Source organism: Anolis carolinensis, chromosome 1 (assembly GCF_035594765.1).
Source record: "Anolis carolinensis isolate JA03-04 chromosome 1, rAnoCar3.1.pri, whole genome shotgun sequence".
NCBI classification, from domain to species: Eukaryota; Metazoa; Chordata; class Lepidosauria; order Squamata; family Dactyloidae; genus Anolis; species Anolis carolinensis.
The window spans coordinates 256,226,840-256,251,866 of record NC_085841.1 but is presented as its reverse complement, the minus strand read 5'-3'; the positions used below and the strand labels follow the sequence as shown (position 1 = coordinate 256,251,866).

Below are 25,027 nucleotides of genomic sequence, written 5' to 3'. Positions count from 1 at the left end.
GCCTCAGGCCCACCACCTGTTCCAGCTTAGGTTGTGGGGCCCCAAGCAGCATGACCCAACCCCACACAAGCTTCTTAACAACATGAACCAAGGAAGAAAGCAGCATTTCTAGGAAGATCAGGAAAATGTTTTCCATAGCCAAAGGCTCAGTATTTGTCACAAACCTGTGGCAACAAAATTTAACAAAATTCAGTCTTACACATAACATAATAACCTTATGTACTGAATAAAAGGTAGGAAATAAGCACTTGGAAATAATTACAAAATACACAAACAAGTAAAAGAATAATAATTCTTTATCAAACAGTAACTGTCAGGTCACAAAAGCAGGAATAAAAGTGTTCCGTAGGTTGATGAATGGAGAATGAACAGGGAGCAGGGAAATGGGTCAGAAATGATTTGATTCCAATTGTTAAAGGAATCACACCATGTTAAGTTGCATCTTTCCATACTTTAGTTTCTTGTGGCATTATTTTATAAAGTTTGCAGCAGGAAAAGTTACATTTCATTTTGGTTAAAAGGAAAAATTTGCATTCAGTGGTCCATTTGAAAATTAGAATTTGTAGTATTTGGAGTAATAAAGCAATACATCTTGCTGTACTCAATTAGATTCACACGCGTATCAAATTTAATAAAGAAGCAGCAGGAAAAAGAAAATACTTGGTTCCTAACATCTTCCTATCATCTTCCCATTCAGTGCGGTCTTACCTAATATTTATAAACAAATGAATGAAATTTATTATTGACCTTGCCTTGAATTCCATTTGTGTAAAAAGGATAGAGAAATACAAATAAAATAAAGGAATTATCACAGAAGAGTTCAAATTGGACTGACTCCCAGGTACATCTAAAGGTGCATTTACACCAGTGGGTCCCCAGGTGTTTTGGCCTACAACTCCCAGAAATTCCAGCCAGTTTACTAGCTGTTAGGATTTCTGGAAGTTGAAGGCTAAAAACATCTGGGGATCCCCAAGTTGAGAATCACTGATCTACACAGAGCAAGATAATCTGGGTATTTCTTCACTTGAAGTCCAACAAATTCCTCGCTTGCCTTGCAGACAATTTTATGGTCCAGAAGGTAGAAGAGGCAACAAGGGGATCCGCTACTCTTGATCTCATCCTAACAAGCGCGGAGGACCAAATCAATGCAGTTGAAGTGGTCGGATCCTTAGGGGCAAGTGACCATGTGCTCCTGCAGTTTGAGATACAAAGGAAGGCCAAAACGAAAAAAAGTCAAACCCGCATTCTGGACTTTAGGAGAGCTGACTTGAAGGAAATACTGAGTGGCATTCCATGAATGCCAATACTAAAAGACAAGGGAATTAAAGATGGATGGGAATTTTTCAAAAGTGAAATACTCAAGGCACAAATGCAAACAGTGCCAACAAAGAACAAAAATAAGGCAAGTGCGAAGAAGCCAGAATGGATGTCCAAAGAACTTCTAACTGGTCTAAGACTAAGAAAAGACATGCACAAGAAGTGGAAAAAGGGAGACATCACCAAAGAAGACTTCAAACGAATAGCCAACTCCTGTAGGGAAAAGGTTCGCAAGGTTAAAGCGCAAAATGAGCTCAGGCTTGCCAGGGACATTAAAAACAATAAAAAAGGGCTTCTTTGCTTATGTCGGTAGGAAAAGGAAGAACAAGGAGGCGATAGGGCCTCTGCGAGGAGAAGATGGGGAAATTCTGACAGGGGACAGGGCAAAGGCAGAACTATTTAATACCTTCTTTGCCTCAGTCTTCTCATAAAAAGAAAGCCAACTTCAACCTCAGCAACATGGAGTGGATGAAGGATTGGGGGAAATCCAAACCCAAATAGGGAAAGAAGTCATCCAGGAATACCTGGCTGCTCTAAACGAATTCAAGTCTCCAGGGCCTAATCAACTACACCCAAGAGTATTGTAGGAATTAGCGGAAGTTATTTCGGAACCACTAGCAATCATTTTTTAGAGTTCTTGGAGAACGGGAGAAGTCCCAGCAGATTGGAGGAGGGCAAATGTGGTCCCTATCTTCAAGAAGGGAAAAAAGGACGACCCAAACAATTACCGTCCGGTTAGCCTCACATTGATACCAGGCAAGATCATTAAGAAAGTGGTCTGCAAACACTTAGAAACAAATCCGGTCATCGCTAATAGTCAACACGGATTTACCAAAAACAAATCATGCCAGACTAATCTGATCTCTTTTTTCAATAGAGTTACAAGCTGGGTAAATGCGGAGAGTACTGTGGATGTAGCCTTCGACAAGGTCCCCCATGACCTTCTGACAAACAACCTAGTCAAATTACAGTTAAGTGGATCTGTAATTGGTTAAGCGAACGTATCCAAAGGGTGCTCACCAATGCGTCGTCTTCATTTTGGAAAGGAGTCACGAGTGGAGTGCCGCAGGGTTCCGTCCTGGGCCCGGTTCTGTTTAACATTTTTGTAAATGACTTAGATGAAGGGTTAGAAGGCACGATCATCAAGTTTGCAGATGACACCAAACTGGGAGGGATAACTAATACTCCAGAAGACAGGAGCTGTGAGAGCTGTTCGGCAGTGGAACTCTCTCCCCTGGAGTGATGGAGACTTCTTATTTGGAAGCTTTTAAGCAGAGGCTGGATGGCCACCTGTCCGGGGAGTTTTGAATGAGATTTTCCTGCTTCTTGCACGGGGTTGAACTGGATGGCCCATGAGGTCTCTTCCAACTCTATGATTCTATGAAGTGCCCCTGATCCAGCATGTATTCACTGAATCTGGGACCATCTGTCCAGATGGTTCAGCCCATCCCCTTGCTTGCCCACCACTTGTCTTCAAGCAAGGGGATGGGCTGAACCTTCTATTTTTATCAGTTTTATACTAATTTATGTAATGCTTTTGATATGTTGCCAACTGTTGTAAGCCGCCCTGAGTCCCCCCGGGTGAGAAGGGTGGGGTATAAATGCTGGAAATAATAAATATTAAATAAATAAATAAATAAATAAATAAATAAAAATATGCAGGAATAGATTTTAAAATCCAGCTTCTTACTTCCTCAAAGCCAACCCAAACTCTTAATAATTAAGTCTAATACTACAGAAATAAAGTATTTGCTCATGAGCATGGGAACTGAAAGCAAGAATACAGACATACAGTATAATGAAAACTCAATGAATGCAGGCAGAAATATATTCTTGGAGCATTTGCCTTTTATTTTGACAAGCAATATAGTCTTCACTGTTGAAACTGCACTTTCCTAAATAAATCCACATTTCTATTCAGAGGTACAAACATGCCATTGAGTGTGCAAACATTAAAGTGGTTTTTCAAGACAAAAATGTAGCCAGCATAGTCTAAGCCAAATAAGGCAGATGTTGTCTACTGAAAGCTGGCTGCAGAATTCAATGAATAATCAATTGCTCTATACAAATACCCAATGAGACAAAACATGATAGGAGATGTCATTTAAAAAAATCCTGCCAGAAAGTCTGACTTGAAATATTTCTTTTTAGTACCAAACCCGTCACCACAGTTGGGAAGCAACAAAACTCTTTCAAAATAGTAGAGGAAAAGATGCAAGTAAGATCAACAGTGGTCTCTCTATTGTCTTCATCTCCCCGTGCAGTTTCCTTTCCTGCCCACAAATATTCTCCAAAGGATTGGGGCAGTGGGTGCTCCTGAACAGAGCAGTTTCAAAGCTTCACCGCAAAGGGAAGATGACGCTCAAACCAGTTGAAGAAATCATTTTTCAGTGGTAGCTCTGCTGGAACAAGAATGCTCCCCTGCTTAGTCATGCGAGAATCATATTCAATAATCACTTGGACATAATAAAGTGTTTGTTTGTTTTTCATTTTGAAGCCATAGCATTTCTATTCTAGTGCTAAGACATTAGCCAGCATTTATATCAGGTTTTGTCCTTTCATCAAATTTAGCAGGATATAGAGATAAATTGATAAAACCATTGTTTTCATGCAAATCTGCATACTCTTCAATTCTCTCAGAACAAAATAGATGTCTTTTCACTAGGATAAATGGGAAGGAGTGGCTTTTCATGTATGGGCAAGACACCCTAAAGCAGTGGTTCCCAACCTTTTTTTGACCAGGGACCATTTTGACCAGAGACCACCCTCCAATACTATGATTCAAAAGGATTATGAATCAGTTTTTAGTCAACTTTAGATTTGGTTTGGTTATTTGGGGTGCTGATTCAGAAAATTGCTTTGGATAGACCACATCAGCTCTAGTTTCTGATACAGAACAAATCCAGTAGTCGCCATCTGCTCGCCTACAGAAAACCATATATAATAATTTAGTTATTTAAGGTCTCACGGCCCACAGATTGGGAACCACTGCCCTAAACGCACCAGATCCTGCCTGACCTTAAAAACTAAGCAGGATCAGACCTGGTTAATTCTTAAATGGGAGACCTACCATGAATATCAGGTGCTTTTAGTTGTATTTCAGAGGAATTGGCAAAAACACCTCTGTGTATTCCCTGCGTAAGAAAACTCTACAAAATTCATGTGACCATCATAAGCCAACAGGTGACTTGAAGGCACATAAACACAGTCTTTTACATGCATTTTTGGAAATTCCCATATGATCTTGCAGAATAGGACTCTGGGGCAAGGCTATATCCCAGCATCCCAGTACTGAAGTAGAAAAGGGAACAAAGGAAGAGAGTGGGGGAACTTTTCACTGGAAAAGCATGAATGCAATTAGAGCCTTGCCCTTCGCTACAACCTAAAGAAATTCTGTCTGTCTCTTGGAGCTTGTGTTGACTTCAGAGACCAAATATTAATATTAATGTCTCACTAAGGTTAGGGAGAGACTTCATTTCTTCTCCAGACTTTAGAGCAGCATTTCTCAGCCTGGGGGTCAGGACCCTTGGGGGGCGGGGGTCACGAGGGGGGCTCAGAGGGGTTGGCAAAGACCACCAGCAAACATATATTTCTGATGGTCTTAGGAACCTCTTTGGCAGAGAAGGCTGAAGATCTCTCACGTGTCCTCTTCCTTTTTGGAAACAGATGTCAAATACTCTTGTCAAAAGCCCTCCTCCTGCTGTGACTAGATGCAGGGAGAACTACAATTACCATTATATTGCGTCAGCCCCCCCCCCCCCAACTCCACTAGTATTCAAAGTTGGTCATATTGGGTATTTGTGCCAATCTTGGCCAAGAGCCATCATTGTTTGAGTCCACAGTGCTCTCTGGATGTAGTGAGCTACAACTCCAAAACTCAAGGTCAATGCCCACCAGACCCTTCCAGTATTTTCTCTTGGTCAGATCTGTGTGCCAAGCTTGGTTCAGTTCCATCGTTGGTGGAGTTCAGAATGCTCTTTGATTGTATGCTAACTATACATCCCAGCAACTACAACTCCCAAATGATGAAATCATTCTCTTTCCAACCCTACCAGAATTCAAATTTGGGCATATTGGGTATTTGTGTCCAATGTTTTCTAGTGAATGAAAATACATCGTGTGTGTCAGATATTTGCATTATGATTCATAACAGTAGCAAAATGACAGTTATGAAATAGCAACAAAAATAATTTTATGGCTGGGCTGGGGTTCACCACAACATGAGGAACAGTATTAAGGGGTCGCGGCATTAGGAAGGCTGAGAACCACTGATTTAGAGAATGTCAAGCTTCTTATAAGTTTAAAATATTTAGCCAACAATTTTGTGTAAAACCAACAACCCGAATTAATAAAGTGCTATGATTTACACCTTCCTGCTGATTCCCCCCCCCCCCACAAATAATAAAGAAAGTCTTAACAATTCTTAACTGCTCCCTCGCATATTTTATAATTCAGCAAATATGAATGATTGAAGTTTTTCTTCTGCATCAATAAAATGAAATAAAGACTTGATTTCAGGAAATGTTCATATACAGCTCTCATGGAGTGTTCCTCCATGACTGAAATCAGATGAGATGAACTGTAGAAAATTGTGGAAGGGCTCTGCAAATCCCTGAACAATGCTGGTAATTAAAATAGTCCCTTGGCAGAACTGATTTCTGTGACATTCAACAATTATTATCCAAGAAGACAACCAAAATGGTGAGTATTCTGGAAAGCAGGTCCGATAAGAAATGATTAAAGGAGCTAGGAATGTTTAGCCTAGAGAAGGTGAGTTTAGAGGGAAGACAACAGCTGCACTTACATATCTGAATGACAATACAACAGTAAACTTAGGCCCCATCTACACTGACCATTTAGGTTAGTGTGATGATGGATTATGCATTTTGATTACCTAGGGAAAGTTGTTTAATGTGTCTGCACCCTGGGTTAATATAATTTAGGGAAAATCCAAATTCTGTACTGGTTGTGGCAGTCCAGACACTCACAGCCAGTTTCTATGTAGAATCAGCTGTCGGTGTCTCAACAGCCATCTTGCTCTCCTTGGGCTCAGGCGGCCAAGAGATACAGGGTGGCTGAACCCTCCCTCCCCCTGCCCCCATGTCCCTACTAGCTACAGTAGTGACAGGGCAACCTACCAGATTATTTTGTATTTCTTTTGTGTCCTGTTACTTACGAAGGAGGATGGAAGTAAGGAAAGGGGGTGAGGAGGGAAAGGAGAACAGCACTGACATTAGGGGAGGGTGGTAGCAAATGGGCCACTACCTTGTGGCTCTGAAATGTGTTCAGTGTGGCTGGATGGTAGGGATGCTCTGGTGCTACAGAAGTGGATCAGTATGTTGCTGTCCGGCAAAAAGTGGGCTGGAAACTACCATTTTGGATGTCAGTTTAGTCTCAGTTTTTGGCCTCCTTTATAGAACTGCCTTGCTCTCTCTTGCTGCAGAGGAGAACTAAGGACGGAAATGTCAAAGAAACAAGTTTCAGGACAACAAACTGTAAGAGCTATTTGCCATTTTGGGTGGAGTGGGGTATTTAAGCAGGGCTGCAAGTCCATCTGTCAGGGTTGGTGTCCTACCATACATATAGAGAGAAAGCCTTGCAACATACACCTAGAATATGAGCCCTTATTAATGGTTTCACTTTTAAGAGTTTCAGCTTTAGGACTTTTTGACTGTCAGTCAAGGCCTGGACTGTAGCACAGCTGGTCAATCACCAGCAGTAGTAAGATCTACCAACCAAAAGGTAGCTAGTTCGAAGCCCGGTCAGGGTGAACACCCAACCGTCAAGCCCAGCTCACTGTTTACCTAAGCAGTTCGAAAACAGCTTAGAGTTGTAAGTAGAGAAATTTGGTACCACAAATTGTGGGAGAGGTGTTTTATGACACCATAAAGAGCAAGACCAGAAATGCGGTGACCAAAAGGAAGGTGGAAGGAGGAAGTCCTGATGGTTCTTTGTCACAGAGAATAAAGCAACAGTATACTCCTGTGACTGAATCTGAGCTCAACCTCCAAGGCACCAAAATCTGGACTTCAAGAAAACATATCTCCTTCTGTCTATTATGTCCTGTCCTATCTGTCCAAACAGCATTGAATGTTTGCTGTGTATGTTGTCGTTGTTGTTGTCGTTGTTGTTGTTGCTATTGTTGTTGTTATTATTATTATTATTATTATTATTATTATTATTATTATTATTATTGAAACACAAGGGTGGTAGACTCTTCATCTTTGGGGGTCTTTAAATAGAGTTTGGTTGGCCATCTCTCAATAGTGTTTTAATTGTGTGTTCATGCATAGCAGGAGGTTGGACAGAATGATCTACATGATCCCTTCCAACGTTTAAAGAGTTAAAACTGAAAACATGAGATGCTGAAAACAAAGGGCAGCTCACTAAAACACATTCACTGTATCCCAGAATTTTTTTTCAATATTAAGCTCCAGCAGAAGTAGGTGCAGTTGACTGTTTCAAAGCAAGCCAGTGTCTAGCATTTCTGATAGCTGCTTCAAATCAGAAATAAAAGAAAGGGGAGACAAGGCAAAAGCTACAGTTGTGTTGAAGGAGGTTCCTTCCTCCTCCGCTTCTCATCACAACTGCATTCATCAAAAGGTAAAGGCTACAAGCACCTCCTGAATGCTTCCCAGGTACAACGCAATAAGACTATGCACTGCAACAATACCTTGTAATTATGTTCCCTTGTCATCTTTTTCTCACATTAGAAAAACAGAGGAAGATGCTATGTCTGAAATTCTAAAGTAGCTGCTGTAATTAGCCATAGCAGGTTCAGATATCTTTGTTAGCGTTTTCTGGCTCTGTTCAGCTGTACCTATGACAAACCCTAGCATTCATCTTGACATTTTCCCAGCAGATTTCTCGAGCTATTGTTACATTTTGGATGCACAGTTATATGCAGGATGGCATTAATAAAGACCTGATAAAAGCAATTAGAGTTTAGCCGCTGCTGCCTTCTGTCATTGTATAAACAATGTATAAATCCCATGGAGAAGACAGTTAGCTGAATAGAATCATACTCTGGGCAAATTTGAGAAAGTCAGAAAGTCAGAGTCTATTACAGCAGCCATACCTGCGTTAATTATATCAACCTATTACAGTTTTCAAATTGAAAAATTGGAACTTGGTGTTAGCATGGTTATGTAGCTCTGACATTCTGGTATCTAAATGAGATCAAGCATTCTTTCCATGATTTGGTAGAAGTTTTGATCTGATCCATCTAATGATGCCAAGAAATAATAGCCTTTATCCCCAGTTAATAACATAAGCACTCTTGCAGAGATTTATACTCCACCAAAAACCCTACTGGAGCTGTCCGATATCATAAAATACAAAAAGAAATTATCACTATTTACGTAAAATAAAAGCATATGACATTTTATCTCAATAAAACCAGCCAGCTGTAAACCAAACCCAAACAAAGGGCACTATACCACAATGGTGTTGTTTATGCATTCAGTGGCTTCCGACTCTTTGTGACCTCATGGACCAGCTCACGCTAGAGATCTCTGTCGGCCGTGGCCGCCCCCAGCTCCTTCAAGATCAAGCCAGTCACTTCAAGAATACCATCCATTCATCTTGCCCTTGGTCGGCCTCTTTTTCTTTTTCCTTCCATTTTCCTCAGCATCATGATCGTTTCCAAGCTTTCCTGTCTTCTCATTATGTGGCCAAAGTACTTCATCTTTGCCTCTAATATTCTTCCCTCCAGTGAGCAGCCGGGCATTATTTCCTGGAGGATGGACTGGTTGGATCTTCTTGTGGTCCAAGGCACTCTCAGGATTTTCCTCTAGCGCCAGAGTTCAAAAGCGTCTATCTTCCTTTGCTCAGCCTTCCTTATGGTCCAGCTCTCGCATCCATAGGTTACTACGGGGAATACCATTGCTTTAACTATGCGGACCTTCGTTGCCAGTGTCATGTATCTACTCTTCACTATTTTATCGAGATCGGTCATTTTTCTCCTCCCAAGAAGTAAACGTCTTCTGATTTCCTGGCTGCAGTCTGCATCTATTGTATTTCACGCCTAGAAATACAAAGTCTGTCACTGCCTCCACGTTTTCTCCCTCTATTTGCCAGTCATCAATCAGTCTGGTTGCTATAATCTTGGTTTTCTTGATGCAACCCAGCTTTTGCACTTTCATCTTTCACCTTGGTGATAAGGCTCCTCAGCTCCTCCTCACTTTCAGCCATCAGAGTGGTATCATCTGCACACCTAAGGTTGTTAATGCTTCTTCCAGCAATTTTAACTTTGGCTTTGGATTTGTCAAGCCCTGCACGTCACATGATGTGTTCTGCGTACAAGTTGAATAGGTAGGGTGAAAGTATGCAGCCCTGCCTTACTCCTTTCCCAATCTTGAACCAGTCTATTGTTCCGTGGTCTGTTCTTACTGTTCCTACTTGGTCGTTATACAGATAAGGTGACTTGGTATCCCCATATCACCAAGAACTTGCCACAATTTATTATGATCCACACAGTCAAAGGCTTTAGAATAGTCAATAAACAGAAAAAGATGTTTTTTTCTGAAACTCCCTGCCTTCATTATCCAGCGGATATTGGCAATTTGGTCTCTCGTTCCTCTGCCTTTTCTAAACCCAGCTTGTACATCCGGCAACTCTCGCTCCATGTATTGCTGGAGTCTACCTTGCAGGATCTTGAGCATTACCTTACTGGCATGGGAAATAAGTGCCACTGTACAGAAGTTTGAGCATTCTTTAGCATTTCTCTTTTTTGGTATGGGATATAAATTGATTTTTTCCAATCTCATGGCCATCCTATATTTGCTGGCATATGGCAAATACCAAGTGGATACCACAATACCAAGTGAAAACAACAATGTGATTAACTTAGCATAGATGCCTCAATTTACAAAGAGGCTACTTTAAATGTGTATTGTGATAACTGTCTGGTAATGTCCAGCTGGCAGTTCTTCTATTCCAGAAACAGCTAGCAAGGAAAATCAACAAATAAATAGCTTTTCTAGGTGTTTACAAATCTAGCTCTATGTGATATCAAAGGGCCCATAGATTCCATTTATTCTATTATTGTTGATACTTAAATAACTTCACTCACTACCCTGAATGTTGTTCTTCTGTAGTAAATTCCCCAATTTCACAGACAAAAAAGTGTTAGGCCACATTTATCTTAAGCTTTTAATTTGGAAAATGTGATTTATTTTTCTCCAAATTTAAAAGCACAAGAGGGCAGAGAGTAGAGTGGGAAAACATTTTCTGCACAATCACTAAACATAAACAAATTGGAAACACTTTGCTGACTTATGAAATATAAAAATATACTTATTCTTAGTATAGATGGGTTTTCATATTGTTGTCGAAGGCTTTCATGGCCAGAATCACTGGGTTGCTGTGAGTTTTCCGGGCTGTTTGGCTATGTTCCAGAAGCATTCTCTCCTGATGTTTTGCCCACATCTGTGACAGGCATGCTCAGAGGTTGTGAGATATACTGGAAGCTAGACAAGGGAGGTTTATATATCTGTGGAAGGTCCAGGGTGGGAGAAAGAACTCTTGTCTGTTGGAGGCAATTGTGAATGTTGCAATTAATCACCTTGAGAAGCATTGAAAGCAGCTTCAAGGCCTGGCTGACTCCTGCCTGGGGGGGGGACACTCTAAAATCAGGACAGTAAATAAAGAACAACATTCTGAAAACAGAGGAATTCCAGACATGAAGCAATCAGGGCCAACTAACACCCCCCAACAAAATATTCTGCCAGACAGGAATCAGCCAGGCCTTGAAGCTGCAAGGCTTTTCAATGCTAATCAAGGTGATTAACTGCAACATTCACACTTGCATCCAACAGGCAAGAATTCTCCCATCCTGGACCTTCCACGAATATATAAACAGAATGAAAAATCAAAACTTGTAGTCCACACACTGCCTTGCAAGAAAAAGAAGATATGTGCTACGCAGGTGAATAATAAAGAATAAGTGGTTTATTCTTCTTAAAATGGCAACAACATATGTACAAAGTTATCAGTTGCACCAAACCACATGATGTCCTTTCATGAGAGATCTAAAATAGTCTCTCTTCTTCTTTCTTCAAACTCTGTGCATCTGCTTAGCCCAAGCCTGAACAAAAACGCAACAATATCAAAAAACTCCCAGGCTTAACCAGCTCTCCAGACATGGCTCAACCAATCAGCTCCATGCATCTTATTTTGCAGCTGACACACACACATTAACTGATTTCTTACATATCATACCATAAACCTGCCTTGCCTAGTTTCCAATGTACCTCACAACCTCTGAGGATGCCTGCCATAGATGTAGGAGAAACCCCAGAAGATAATGCTTCTGGAACATGGTCATACAGCCTGGAAAAATCACAACAACCCGGTTTTTATATTATCTTTGCAAATAAATTAAGTTCATCATTTAAATGGAGATCAAATTCTATACCTAATTAAGAAAGAACAGGTTAATTGTAGAGTTATGGTCAAGTGAAGCAATGTTCTCTCTGTGAGTTTATGCATGCATGTGCGCACATATAAGCAGATGGTGTGAACTCTTCTTTTATCTAAATTTAACAGTTCAGGCATTCAACATACAGCATACAATCACTGTATCCATAGTAAATCCTATTATAAAGCACTATGGGAGGTTCACTTTCCAAAAGTTCAATCTTCGACACATTAGGCAATGTAGAAACATTGAATTAGGCTACAAGAGCTCGGTACTTAATTTTTTCACTTGTTGTGCATGCTTTTGGTCAGGGTAGCAGTTGGACTGCATTCAAAAGCCTGTGCTTTATTATCAGCAAAACACCCTCACCCATCCACCAAAGCAACGTTGGATGATTAAACAACATAACAGTTCAAAAGCAATCTCTTCTAGCTACAGGATACCTCTTGAGTTATGAATCTAAACAATATGGGCCTTCAGATGTAGATTGAACCACCCAAACATGAAATGAAAGTCTACTAAATTGCTCCAAACATGAAAATTTTAGGGACAACAATGCAATGTGCCAGCCATAAAGGGAAAAGTTATTAAGCATGGCTAGCCATGGAAGCATTACCGGTAACAAATCAAGTGGCACAATTTATACATCCTTGTCAAAAGACACAATGCTGTATTTACGTTCACAACCATGAAAGTAAATGCCTAGACACATTTTGACCTAGGTTTTGACAAAATTATATTTAGAAACACAGTTTGTACAGATTGCTTTCAAGCATTTGGTCTAGGCAGCGCAGTTGGAAATACTCTAGACAAGAACTATAGGCAGGAAAGTGACCATGTTATCCAATACTTGCCTGCCTGCTCTTGCTTTGGTGTTCCTAGATGGAAGATGGATTTGTGTCATATTTGTTTTGAAAGATATATCTTTGTCTTGAATTAATTTTGATTAGAAGTTTTCATTAAGATAAAAAGAGAAAATATGGGGAAGATTGGGAAAAATTAAAAGGAAAGGGAAGAGAAAAAATAAAGAGAAAAAATGATAACCAAAAAAATCATATATATAAAAAATTGTTGACTTCCAATCCTTTTCATCGTGATGTATAGTCCATAGAAATATCTGTTTCATGTAGCTTTTCCTCCTCTGGCATTTTAAATTTCCTGGAGAATATGTGTCCATTTTTCTGCCTGCTTAAAGTATTATTCTAATTTTTTCTTGTTTCATTAAGTCTGTCAATAAAATCCAATCTGTTTCCTTTTAAAAATTGTTTCGGTCTATAACTAGTTGTTGTGTCAGTCTATCCATACTCATTATTTCTATCATTTTTACCAGCCAATCCTTCAAGGAAGGGATTTTGTTTGTCCTCCAACATCTTGCATAGACGATTCTCGCTGTGGTTATTACGTGGTTAAATAGGATATCTTTATTTCTCTCTAGCTTAATGTCGATGATACCTAGAAGAAAGTATTCAGGTTTTATTTGTAATTTTATCTGTAGAATCTTCTGGATTTTCCCATGGATTTCTTTCCAGTAACTTTTAGCCATCTTACAACTCCACCACATATGAAAAAGTGCCAATTTCTGTGCCACATTTCCAACACTTTGCATTCATATTCTTATTACATTTCGCTAATTTGCTTGGGGTAATATACCATTGGTACATCATTTTATACCAGTTTTCTTTAATATCATATGCATAGGTGTATTTCAATTTAGTGTTCCAAATCTTCTCCCATTCTTCTAATCCAATTGTGTGACCTACATTAGTCGCCCACTTCACCATACATTCCTTGACAATTTCTATTTCTGTTGACCATTCCAGTAGTATCTTGTATAGTTTCATAATTAATTTGTTTTGTGTCTTCATTGTCTTCTCCCTGTAGGTTTCTTTTTCCACAAATCTCTCTTCTTATCTTTATTATAATATTCTCTTATTTGCATAGACTGGAACCAAGAAATGTTTTTCTGTAGCAAATTCAATTCTTCCTGTCATGATGCAGATTCCTCTTAAAGAGCCACACACAATTAGTAAAGTTAACAAATGTTTATTAAATGATATTTTGAAGTCAGAAACACTTAACTTCAGTGTTTCAACCAAAAGTAAATGTCTTTGCTTCAAGAAAAGGCACTAAACAGGAACAGAAAAATAACCCGGATTATCTAGCTTGATAATTCGGTTCAAATGCGACCAAAACGTTCACTGGAACAAGTGCCACACTATGCTGTGGCACAGAGAGTGAAGGAAGAGCCAAACGCTCTCAAATAATGAGTGCAAACGATACCATTGTCAAAAGCCAAGCCAAGTTTCAAAGCCAAAAAGGGGAGCCAGCGAACACCAAGCCAGGAGCAAACATTGCCGTCGTCAGGAACTAAACCAGATACATAAGCCAAAGAGGAGCCAGAAATGCCAGGCAAGGAGCAAACACTCTCATCGTCAGAAATCAGACCGGATTCTGGAGCCAGAGGAAACCAGAAACGCCAAACCAGAAATGCCAAGTCAGAATCGCCAAGCCAGGAGCAAAACGCTGTCGTCGTCAGGAGCCAGACCAGATTCAGGAGCCAGAGGAAGCCAGGAACACCAAGTCAGGAATGAACGCTGTCGTCAGCAGCCAAACTGGATTCAGAAACCAGAGGAAGCCAGGAACGTTAAGCCAGAAACGAATGTTGTCATCAGGAAGCCAAACTGGATTCAGGAGCCAAAGGAAGTCAGGAACGCCAAGCCAGAAACAAACGCCATTGTCATCAGGAATCAGTCTGGATTCAGGAACATGAAGCTGTACAGCCAGGACCCAAGGAGAACAGGCAGCGACAAAGCAATGTCCCCAAAAAGACACCTTGCCTTCTGCAAGGGACCTTCACTTTCAATTCCACTTTTAACTTACACCTCAGAGTCCGATGATGATGAGGCCTCCGCCCTGTCGTCATTATCCACAGCTGATCTTGATCTCATATGTGAACCTCGCCCACCAGCCCTCCAATCACTCCATCTTTGTTCAAGACTTAGATCTCCCCATGTTCCTGGCATACCAGTAGTATGCCAGTCTCCCGATGCATCCTCAGAAACTGGTGCTGCACACACATTTACTTGAGCCCAACCTGCAGCCTCTTCCATCCCACTCTCAGACCCATTATCCCCAGAAAAACCCTCAAATGTTTCATCTTCCGTGGGAGCAGTAAGTATATCCCGGATCTTCTTTCTTTCCCTTTCTTCATCTGACTCTTGCTCCCGAGTTGACCTCTTAGTTCCTCTACTTTCTGTTAACCCATCATCTTCCAGCATTGACTCTTCTTCACTAGAGAACCTTTCAAACGTTTCATCCTCAGTAGGAGCCATAAGTATTTCCCGAGCCCGCTTTACTTGCTGTTCCTCATCAAGCACCTGCTCAACGTTATCCCTTTTTCTCCTACTAGCAATTTTACCAGTAGTACCAGAACTGCCCCTTGGCGCAACTACAACACTTCCTGTGTTTTCATCAAAATGTTCCTTTCTTGTCTTCTTAATATTTCTTATATGTAAGCCAATTCTCTTGAAAGACGTATCTTGATTCTCTAGAGAAGTGGTTCTCAACCTGGGGTCCCCAGATATTTTTGGTCTACAACTCCAGAAGTCCCAGGCAGTTTACCAGCTTTTAGGATTTCTGGGAGTTGAAGGCCAAAAACATCTGGGGGCCCCAGGTTGAGAACCACTGCTCTAGAGCAGCATTTCTCAAACTTTGCTCCTCCAGATGTTTTGGATTTCAGCTCCCACAATTCCTAACAACTGGTAAGATGGTTGGGATTTCTGGGAGCTGAAGTCCAAAATACCTGGAGAAGCACAGTTTGAGAACCATTGCTCTAGATTCGAGTGTCTAGAATATAGGTTAATATCCTTACACTACCATAGAATTATAAAACTGTGCAGTTGGAAAGGACTTTAAGGCACATTCACACTACATAATTATAGCACTATTATCCCACTTTAACCGCCATGATTCCATCGTATGGAATTCTGGGGTTGGGAGTTGAAGAAGCAATTGAAATTCTTAATGATTTAGTTCTGGTGCCTCAACAAATTACATATCCCAGAGTTTCAACAGATGGAACCATGGAACTCCAAATGGAATAATAGCATAATCATTTTTTTAGTGTGACTGGTCCTCAGGCCAATTCCTTGCCAATGAAGGAATCCACAGTTCAAACACTGGCAACCAATAGCCACACAGTTTCTGCTATATAATTTCCCTGAGATCTTGTGAGCATTTTTTTCATTCCTTTATTCAAGTCATTTCTAAAGATATTGAATGGTGTCAACTACAGCATCAAACTCTATGGCACCCAAGGTGTTATGAAGAATAATTATTTAGCACTTTTGGAGTGTGATCCTTCAACCAACTAAAAAGTCATTTGCCACATTGTCATCAAGCATGACATAGGGCACCTTTGATCACCCTTTCTGAACTTTAGTAATCAAATTAAAAAGCCCTTTCCTGACATAGGTCTTTGGACATTTTTAAATAAAATCAGCCCTTTTCAGACAAATGGCTGAAAATGGGTCACAGCTTCAAAGATGTAAACCCATTTTTAGAACCACAGTTTCTACAAATCATTGTTGGTTTTGTTCATTGCTGTCAAGTCAACTCCGACTTATGGAATATCGCAAAGGAAGAAGATCCTGTCTGATCTTGGAAAATTAAGCATGGCTAGTCCTGGTTAGTAGTGGAATGGGAGGCCACCAATGAATACCAGACGCTACTGTAGGTTATATTTCAGAGGACTCCCCCCCCCACACCGAGTATTCCTTTCCCAAAAAAAACCCTATGAAATTAATGCGATTGTTTTAAGTCGACAGGTAGCTTGAAGACACACACACACACAAGCCTGTAGCCAGGTGGGGGTGGGGGTTTATGAGTCCAACCCACTCCCCACTCCCTTGACATTTTTCAGGTTAAACGAAAACTTGGTTTACTCATGAATTTTTACCAAATCCCCATGATACACATGAAAGGGAGTTCTCCATCTTCCCTGCTCATCAACAGCTTTGCTCCAGTTTTCTCTGATTGAATCTATCCATCTGGAATGTGGTCTCCCTCTCTTTCTACTGCTTTCCACCTTACTGTTAGTCTTGTGCATTTTTATGGAATCACATCCTGTTTCTATTTGTACCATTCGTATGGTTCTGTTTCTATTTCCGTCTGCCGCTTATGGAAACGGGCGCCTATACAAATGAGCTTTTCCGTCCAAGGTAAAAAAACAAAAAACAAAGATTTTTTGGGCCTTGGGTGGCAAAATACCAGGGCCTGCCATCCAGGGCCTACATCCGAGGGGGCCCAGCGCTTGGCTGTAGGTACTGCCTATTGGGCTGACGTGTGTCAAGCACTCAGCTGTAGGACCTGATTGCCAGGCCTACGAGCATCAACCACTCAATGGCTCGTAGGCCCGGCTCATAGGATATACAGTTGAGCGCTGAGCGCTTGGTGCTCATAGGGCCAGCGGGCAGGACCTGCAGCTGAGTGCTCAATGCTCGACTGTAGGCCATGTGAGCCGGGCCTATGAGCATTGAGTGCCCAGTGCTTGGCTGTAGGCTCTGCCTGCCAAGACCTACAGCCAAGCACCGAAAATCAGCCGACCAAACGACTACCTTTTTTCCGTTTCACTGCTTCTTTTGTTGTGGAGGGGGTTGTACTGTTCCATACCATCCGAATGGACAGAATGGTATGAAACCACGAAACAAACAGATGAAACAGGATTCAGGCCCAACTCTACTTACTGTACATGATTGTCTTTTCTGGCTCATAGTGTCTCCTGTTGTGTTCAAAATATGATAGTTTCAGTTGACTTATCTTGGTTACTAGGGAGAGTTCAAACTCCATTCGCTTGAAAATTTACATGTAGAAATTATTTTGAAAATGAAGTATACAAAAAGGCACAAGTAAGCATGTTCCCTATAGCCTCTACTACCAGTGATTGTCAAAGAGTTTTAAAAGTGATAGAATCCTGTGGGAGTCTTGCCATCATAAATGAATGTAATACATGAACGTGCTCTTTTGGGGAATATGACTTTAAAACTTGTTAACTGTTCCCCTTGGATTCTTTACATTTTAGTTTCAGTCCTTGGATTTCTAGAAGTCAGTTCTTCAAGTGAGGAACAGAGTAAAATGCGCACTAAGTTTAATATACTCTTTCCCCTAAAACTCTCCAGAGAGCAAGATCATGAGTTGCAGTAATTTATGATAGACAGGTACTAGAAAATCATGGCTATCCCTGCTGAATAGGAACAAGCGGAGCATATGTAAGAGTTATTAACATGGGCAAATGGAAGAAATGAGAACTGGAAGCGAATACACTTCTGAGAGCTCTTGAGGGCAGCAATCTGTGATAGTAAAACAATTTTGTGATCAACAAGCCTGTTCAAATTCAGAATTAATGTTGGATTTTGAACTAAAATTTTAAATATAGCCTGCCAAACTTGAAAAGAGAAGAAAAATATTAGCACAGTAAAATACATACACATGCACACCCTGAGCGGTACAGAAATATGCAAATAGTGCACCATTCACATCCATGATTTACTGTGGCAGTTTACATTTAACTCTACATAGAAATAAAGAGATAAATCAAGTGATGAACTGCCACGAGTGGACTTGACATGTAAAGCACTTTTACCCATGAGTTAGTTGCTGAGTTAGCACTAAATTAAAGTATATCTGGCAAGATTATGAATTAACGACAGCCGAAAAAGGCCAAGCAAGACAGCTAAGCAAATCTCATTGCCAAAGAAGGGAAGACTACATACTTTGGAAAGCGGAGGGACGAATACCTATTGGAGTTATTTTATTTTGCAGTACTTGGTGACCGACTGGATGGATGCACTTTTGCGATTTTCCTGCTTCTTGGCAGGGGGTTGGACTGGATGGCCCATCAGGTCTCTTCCAACTCTATGATTCTACTATGCAGAATGTAGTTCTTGCCTCAATGTCTGGAAGCACATGTACTAATTATGTGTAGAACCAGATGGATCATAACCAGGTTCTTTACTCTATCATCACATGTTAATTATTCTTTGTAAACACTGCCATGATTTGGAACCTTGACATTTGAATGTTTGATCTGGGACCTTGCAGAATGTAGTGTCTGCACATGTACAGAGAAAGCCAACCTGTACAAATTGCATGCACCTAATAATAAAGTCAGGATTAGTTATATGGAAGTCAAGCGCAAGAAGCCAACTGGGTATCATCATTCGTCACCAGAAGACATTATTGATAAATGCCCTATTTTGACTCTAAGGTGCTGTCGAATGTAAGGCACAACTCTGTTTTTGAAACTTCAATTTTTAAATAATAATAATAATTGTTGTATCCCAGAGCAGGAACACATCTGACCTTAGACACCACACCAGTTGAATATAATCAGCAAGCAGTTTATTGAAGAATATATGAAAGCCAAGCAATAAAAATGATGCAAACAGTATAGTCCAAAAACAGTATTTTCAATAGGTAACAGGCAGTCCATGAACTTCAAAGTACAACGATAAAACACAAAATCCACAAGTACAAGGCAGCATAGAGTTTCAGTACCCAGAGCAGGAACTTGGCAATATTGGAAACATGAAACTAAAAATCCACCTGGAAGCAGGACTGTCATCAGGCCTTTCCTCTGCCTTCTCTCTTGTGGGCAGGTGGGTGGTTGGGTGGGTAAGGCAATATTTTTTAAAAAAAAGCCAAACCAGCTAATATAGGACATCATTGATTGGAAGGTGCGCCCCATTTTGGAGCCCCTAAAATGGAAGAAAAGGAAATGCAGTACTTTTCAGAACTTAGTACGAAGGATGCGAGATAACCATCATGGTCTCCAGCATCAAGCCCACAATCCATATCAATTTGATTGGCTGACACTAACAGTTCAGGACCTGCCTATCATCATGACCACACAATCTCTTCCCTTACGAACCTACACAATCTCTAAGGTCTTCTGGGGAGGCTCTTCTCTCACTCCCACCCCCGTCACAGGTGCGGTTGGGGACAAGAGAGAGGGCCTTTTCAGTGGTTCCCCCCCCCACCTCTGGAACCCCCCAGGGAGATTAGGCTAGCACCCACCTTGTCCATCTTCCATTAAGATCTAAAAATGTGGATGTTACGCTGTGCATTTAATTAGACAATCCCCCAGATTTTGTTATAATTTTGTTATAATGCTGTTGTTTTATTCTGTTTTATGTTATTGTCTATGCATTTCATTGTTTTTATTTTAACTATGTTGATTAGGCCCGTCCCCATGTAAGCCGCCCCAAGTTCCTCAGGGAGATGGAGATGGGGTACAAAAATGAAGTTGTTGTTGTTGTTGTTGTTATTATTATTGACACAACGACATAGTCTGACACAGCAAACAAGATAGATATGCTGGATTTTGTATCACAAAATCACAAGTCGAACACTTCCCAAGTGTTTAGGACTGTGTGATGATATTATTATTATTATTGTTGTTGTTGTTGTTGTTGTTATACACGGTCCCTTAGTGGGTGGCCCCAAGTTAGTAGAACACCATTGCAAAGTATGACATGATGGATGGGTGGGTGAGTGGATGGATCACTCTGCCGTATTGATTTACGTGAGCCTTAACATTCTATTTGTTTCCACCTGCTTTAAACTGAGATGGGCTTTTTCTTAAATTCATTTAATTGTTTAAACTGCAGATTCCCTTTCGGTTGTTTTAAATTTGTTTTTATATGAGTGCTGAGTTGTACAGTGTTTTCAAACTGCTATTTTAGTTTGTTGCTATGTATAATGAGATGTTTTGAGCATTTTTAATGTTTTTATTTATTCATGACTGCTGCCTTGGCAGACTTTTGCTGAAATAAAGAAAATATCTCTATGATTATAAATGACTCCAGAATATGTAGGGTGTTATTTTCTCCAAAGCTTTTTTAAAAATGTATTTTGTTAAACAAAACATGTAGTATTGGAAACATCCATTCTTGTTTGCAATCTTGTTTACAATCCCTAGAAACTTGTCTACACTCAAATTATGGGGAAGAAACAAAGGACGTCTTAAAGAAATACGCTACAAGAACAGTTTCTGGGGATTTGCACATGCCAGATGTAGAGAACCAGCTGGCAAAGGATGTGTATGCCACAAGAATTTGATCTCCATACTAAATGGTGCCCATCAAAATGATAGAACAAGGCTTGACGGATCATCATAGACATCGAAGCCATGCCAATACTTTGTACTTTTCTCTAAAGCAGTGATTATCGACCTTTCACTTTATCGTCACGGGTGGGCGAGCTAGTGAAACAATAATTTAAAGGATAGGCTAATGAGTAAAGTACATAGGTCATATGGCAGCAGTAAGGATAAGAGCAATAGTAAAATGTGAAGACAGATCTGGGGCTAGTTATCTAGGAGTTTGTCTACTCAAAAGCACAGCGGAACATCCACGTCTTTAACACTTTGCAGAAAGTGGACAGGGATGGTGCTAACCTAATCTCCCTGGGAAGGGAGTTCCAGAGCCAGGGGTCCACAACCAAGAAGGCTCTCTCTCTCGTCCCCACCAGTCGTACCTGAGACGGAGGTGGAAGTGAGAGGAGGGCCTCCCCAGAGGATCTTAAAGATCGCGCAGGTTCGTAGGGGAAGATGCGGTCACATAGATAGGTCCTGAACCATATAGAGCTTTATAGACCTGCACCTTGAATTGGGACCAGAAACTTATTGGCAGCCAGTGGACCTGTTTAAACAGGGGGGTTGACTGCTCCCTGTAGGTTGCTCCATAATAACCTAGCTGCTGACCTTTGCACCAACTTCAGTTCCCCAGGCCGTCTTCAGGAGCAGCCCCACGTAGAGTGCATTACAGTAATCCAACCTTGAGGTAACTAAGACATGGACCACCATGGTCAAATCAGACTTCTCGAGGTACGGTCGCAGCTGGCACACCAGCTTTAACTGTGCGAAGGTCCTCCCAGCCATGGCTGACATCTGAGCATCAAGCATCAGTGAGGAGTCCAGAAGGACCCCCAGACTGTAGACCTGTGTCTTCATCAAGCTCAGATTGCCACTCTATACCCTGATCGGCCAAGCAACTGACCTGGAAGACCTCTGTCTTGTCAGGATTAAGCTTCAGCTTGTTGGCCCTCAACCTGCCCATCACAATGACCACGCATTGGTCCAGGATCCAGGGGGCTTCCTTGGAATTAGGTGGAAAGGAGTAGTAGAATTGAGTGTCATCTGCATAGAGATGGCATCGAACTCCAAAACTCCAGATGACCTCTCCAAGTGGTTTCATGTAGATGTTTAAAAGCATGGGGGAAATAATAGAACCTTGCAGGACCCCGCAGGTCAAAGACTAGTGGTCTGAGCAGATGTCCCCCAGCTTCACCGACTGGATGTGTTGTAGACTAAAACACCTGAGGACCCACAGGTTGAGAACCACTGTTCTAGGGATACTCTGTCAGTTCGTTCTAGTTTTCTGCTGCACATGGGATGGGAAATCAAGTTAGATTCCACAATCTGTCCAAAGCTGAAAATTGCTACTGCACTGACAAATTGTGAAATTTTGGCTTCTGCGCGGTATAAAAATGCCATAAATTTCATTTCAAACAAGGCATGCTGGGAATATAAACATTGTTGTAAACACTGGTTTGAAGTATCTCAAAGGGAACATGCCATGCAGAGTTCTAATTCCTAAGACTATACATTCTCTTTCACTAGCCCAAACGACTACTGAATATGATGACATTGACATAGAGACATTTCTGTAGCAGAGGATTGAATAAATGAGCTGCCATCACCCCTGTCACCTCTCTATTCCATTGTGTACCAAAAGTGGTGCTGGAGAAATCAACATGACATTACCCAGTTAAAAATGTCCATGCATGCACACACACACACACACACACACACACACAAAGGGAAAGCAATAGTAAAAGACCAAGAAGGACAAGACTGAACACTGTCTCCTAGTAACAATTCAAGAAAAATGCCATATATTGTGTGAGTCAGATTTCTCTGCCTGTCCTAACAATCTCTCTTGCCAAATCTATGGTATTGTTCTCTGCCCCCTCACCTATCCAGAGTAGGGTAGCTGGGAGAGCTAATTGTTTCTGTGAAGGCTTTTTAGCTTGTGATGGCTTTAAAAAACGGCCTACCAAAAAGTAGATATATCCATTATCAAAAATCCCCAACCAGAGCTGTTTCCGGGATCTTGACATCCAACCCATATACCTCTTATATAACATAATTTGATGTTTTGAAAATTTAGTATGAGTATATTTTGCAGTCCGAAAGAATTTGAGACGTTGGAACTGGATTTGGGAGAGCTTTTAATGTGTGGGCATAGCTAACCAGTTGCAGAAACAGTTAAAGTTCTTTTATTTAGAAGTTAGTCCATGCTAACTTATTTATTAATAAACATGATGAGCATTGCAGCTGAAAGGAAGGAGGGAATCACAGATATTCATAAAATGGAACTATAAAGTACATGAGTGATCCAGAGAGGCAAGATAAAACTTTTTTGTTTCTTCCTTATGGAGGGCATTGTAACTACAGTAGAGTCTCACTTATCCAACATAAACGGTCCGGCAGAACGTTGGATAAGCGAATATGTTGGATAATAAGGAGAGATTAAGAAAAAGCCTATTACACATCAAATTAGGTTATGATTTTACAAAGTAAGCACCAAAACATCATGTTTAACAACAAATTTGACAGAAAAAGTAGTTCAATATGCAGTAATGCTATGTAGTAATTACTGTACTTACGAATTTAGCACCAAAATATCACGATGTATTGAAAACATTGACTACAAAAATGTGTTGGATAATCCAGAATGTTGGATAAGCGAGACTCTACTGTATATATTCCTAGTCAAGGCACCTTATCACACTAGGCTGAGGATTCGCTACACATCGTGGTGAATCAATGGTGGTCTGTAGTGAACCTTACCTATTAAGCCGGGAATGAAGCCTGGGTAACAGTGAGTGAGGCAGGCCGCCATTTTGTAGAGGAATGCCAGCAGCCATCTTGAGTGTGGTTGGAAAGGGGGAGGAGCTTAGAGAGAGACTCCTAGGATTGGCCAGCCAGAGCAGATGGGAGGAGCCAAGTCTTAGAGTGCAGAGGAAAAAAAGAGCTCCAGGCAGTTCGGTTTTGGGGTTTGGAGAGGAAAGAACAGTTTGGAGGGTGTGTGTGTGAGAGAACTGAAAGCTGTGAAACTAACAGGCTAGGTCAGGCAGTTTGGATCTCTTGGAGGAAGATAACTCAAGAAATTGACTCTCACTACTGGGCTGGTTAATAGAAGGACTCTAGGTTAGAGTTAGTTAACAACCCAGGGGAACTTGTGACTATTCTTAGCAAATAGAGTGAGGGTTTTGTGACCAATAGTTAGATTGGTTGGTTGGAACTGTTTGAAACTAAGTGAAGTAATCTGAAACATACAACTAAGTTAAGCTGAAGGACTTCTGTAGCTGTTTATGCTAATGTACCTCTCTGAAGTAATCATTTGCCTGTTTTAAGAAAATAATTTTTAATTCTATTTTCAACTTTCAAAAGCCTCCACAGTGTATCTTTCCATTAAGAAGCCTTTATAAAAGTTCCAGCAATACAACAATAAAATACCACAGAAAAGCCTCATAGTGAACATCAGTTTGGGAGCCAGGGGTGGAAACAGTGTGGGCAGGGAATGGGAGAAGCTTGCCTCAGACACATTTAACAACAAAAATCCTAAAGACATTTTAGGTTGGTGGCAGCTACCATTTTAAAAGAAAATCTAAAATCAAACGGTATACCCTCGCCTCTCACATACGCGTGCTTGCATGTGCATTTGTAGAGTAGGGTTGTAATACGTTATAATCAGTGGCAGCGCCGTGATATATTTGGTGTCTTCCCCGCTTGTTTGTTATATTTGGTGTCTTCTCTGCTCTTTCTTTATAATTGGCGGCAGCGGTGGGATTAAAAGATTCCCTCCTGCCTGAAGGAGCCTCTCCGCGCTCTTCCTTATAGGGTCCTAGCGGGAACGTGTAGAACCCCGACCTCCATCCCATGGGGGGGAACGTTATTGATTGGCTTCTGCCCATTGTTCCTAAGGCAATTCGAGAAGCTTCCTGTGTTACCGCAGCGGCGGCATGCACTGCTTCCTTTCCTCTTTTACCACAGAGCCCCATCATGGGAAGGGCTCCATGGTGAAAGGGGAGAAGATATGGCATAGGACAGGTAAATCAGCCCATCTGATGAGATTGTTAGTTAAAACAGAGTGATAGACAGGGATCTCGAATTAGGTAACTGGCATAGTTAAATGAAAAGTATGTGCATACAGTACTTTTAGGTAG

General features: G+C 41.0%; 1 protein-coding gene and 1 long non-coding RNA gene across 5 annotated transcripts in view; both read right to left on the bottom strand.

Annotated features, from left to right (window-relative positions):
- The window catches only part of gpr39 (G protein-coupled receptor 39), a 216,860-nt gene that overhangs the window by 33,557 nt on the left and 158,276 nt on the right, over positions 1–25,027 (bottom strand). The gene's annotated exons all lie outside the window — the stretch shown is intronic.
- LOC134297605 (uncharacterized) lies at positions 19,119–23,731 on the bottom strand. The gene is made up of 2 exons (XR_010004408.1): positions 23,649–23,731; positions 19,119–19,491 (listed from the first exon to the last, which is right to left on the bottom strand). It is a non-coding gene; the product is annotated as an uncharacterized LOC134297605 (long non-coding RNA).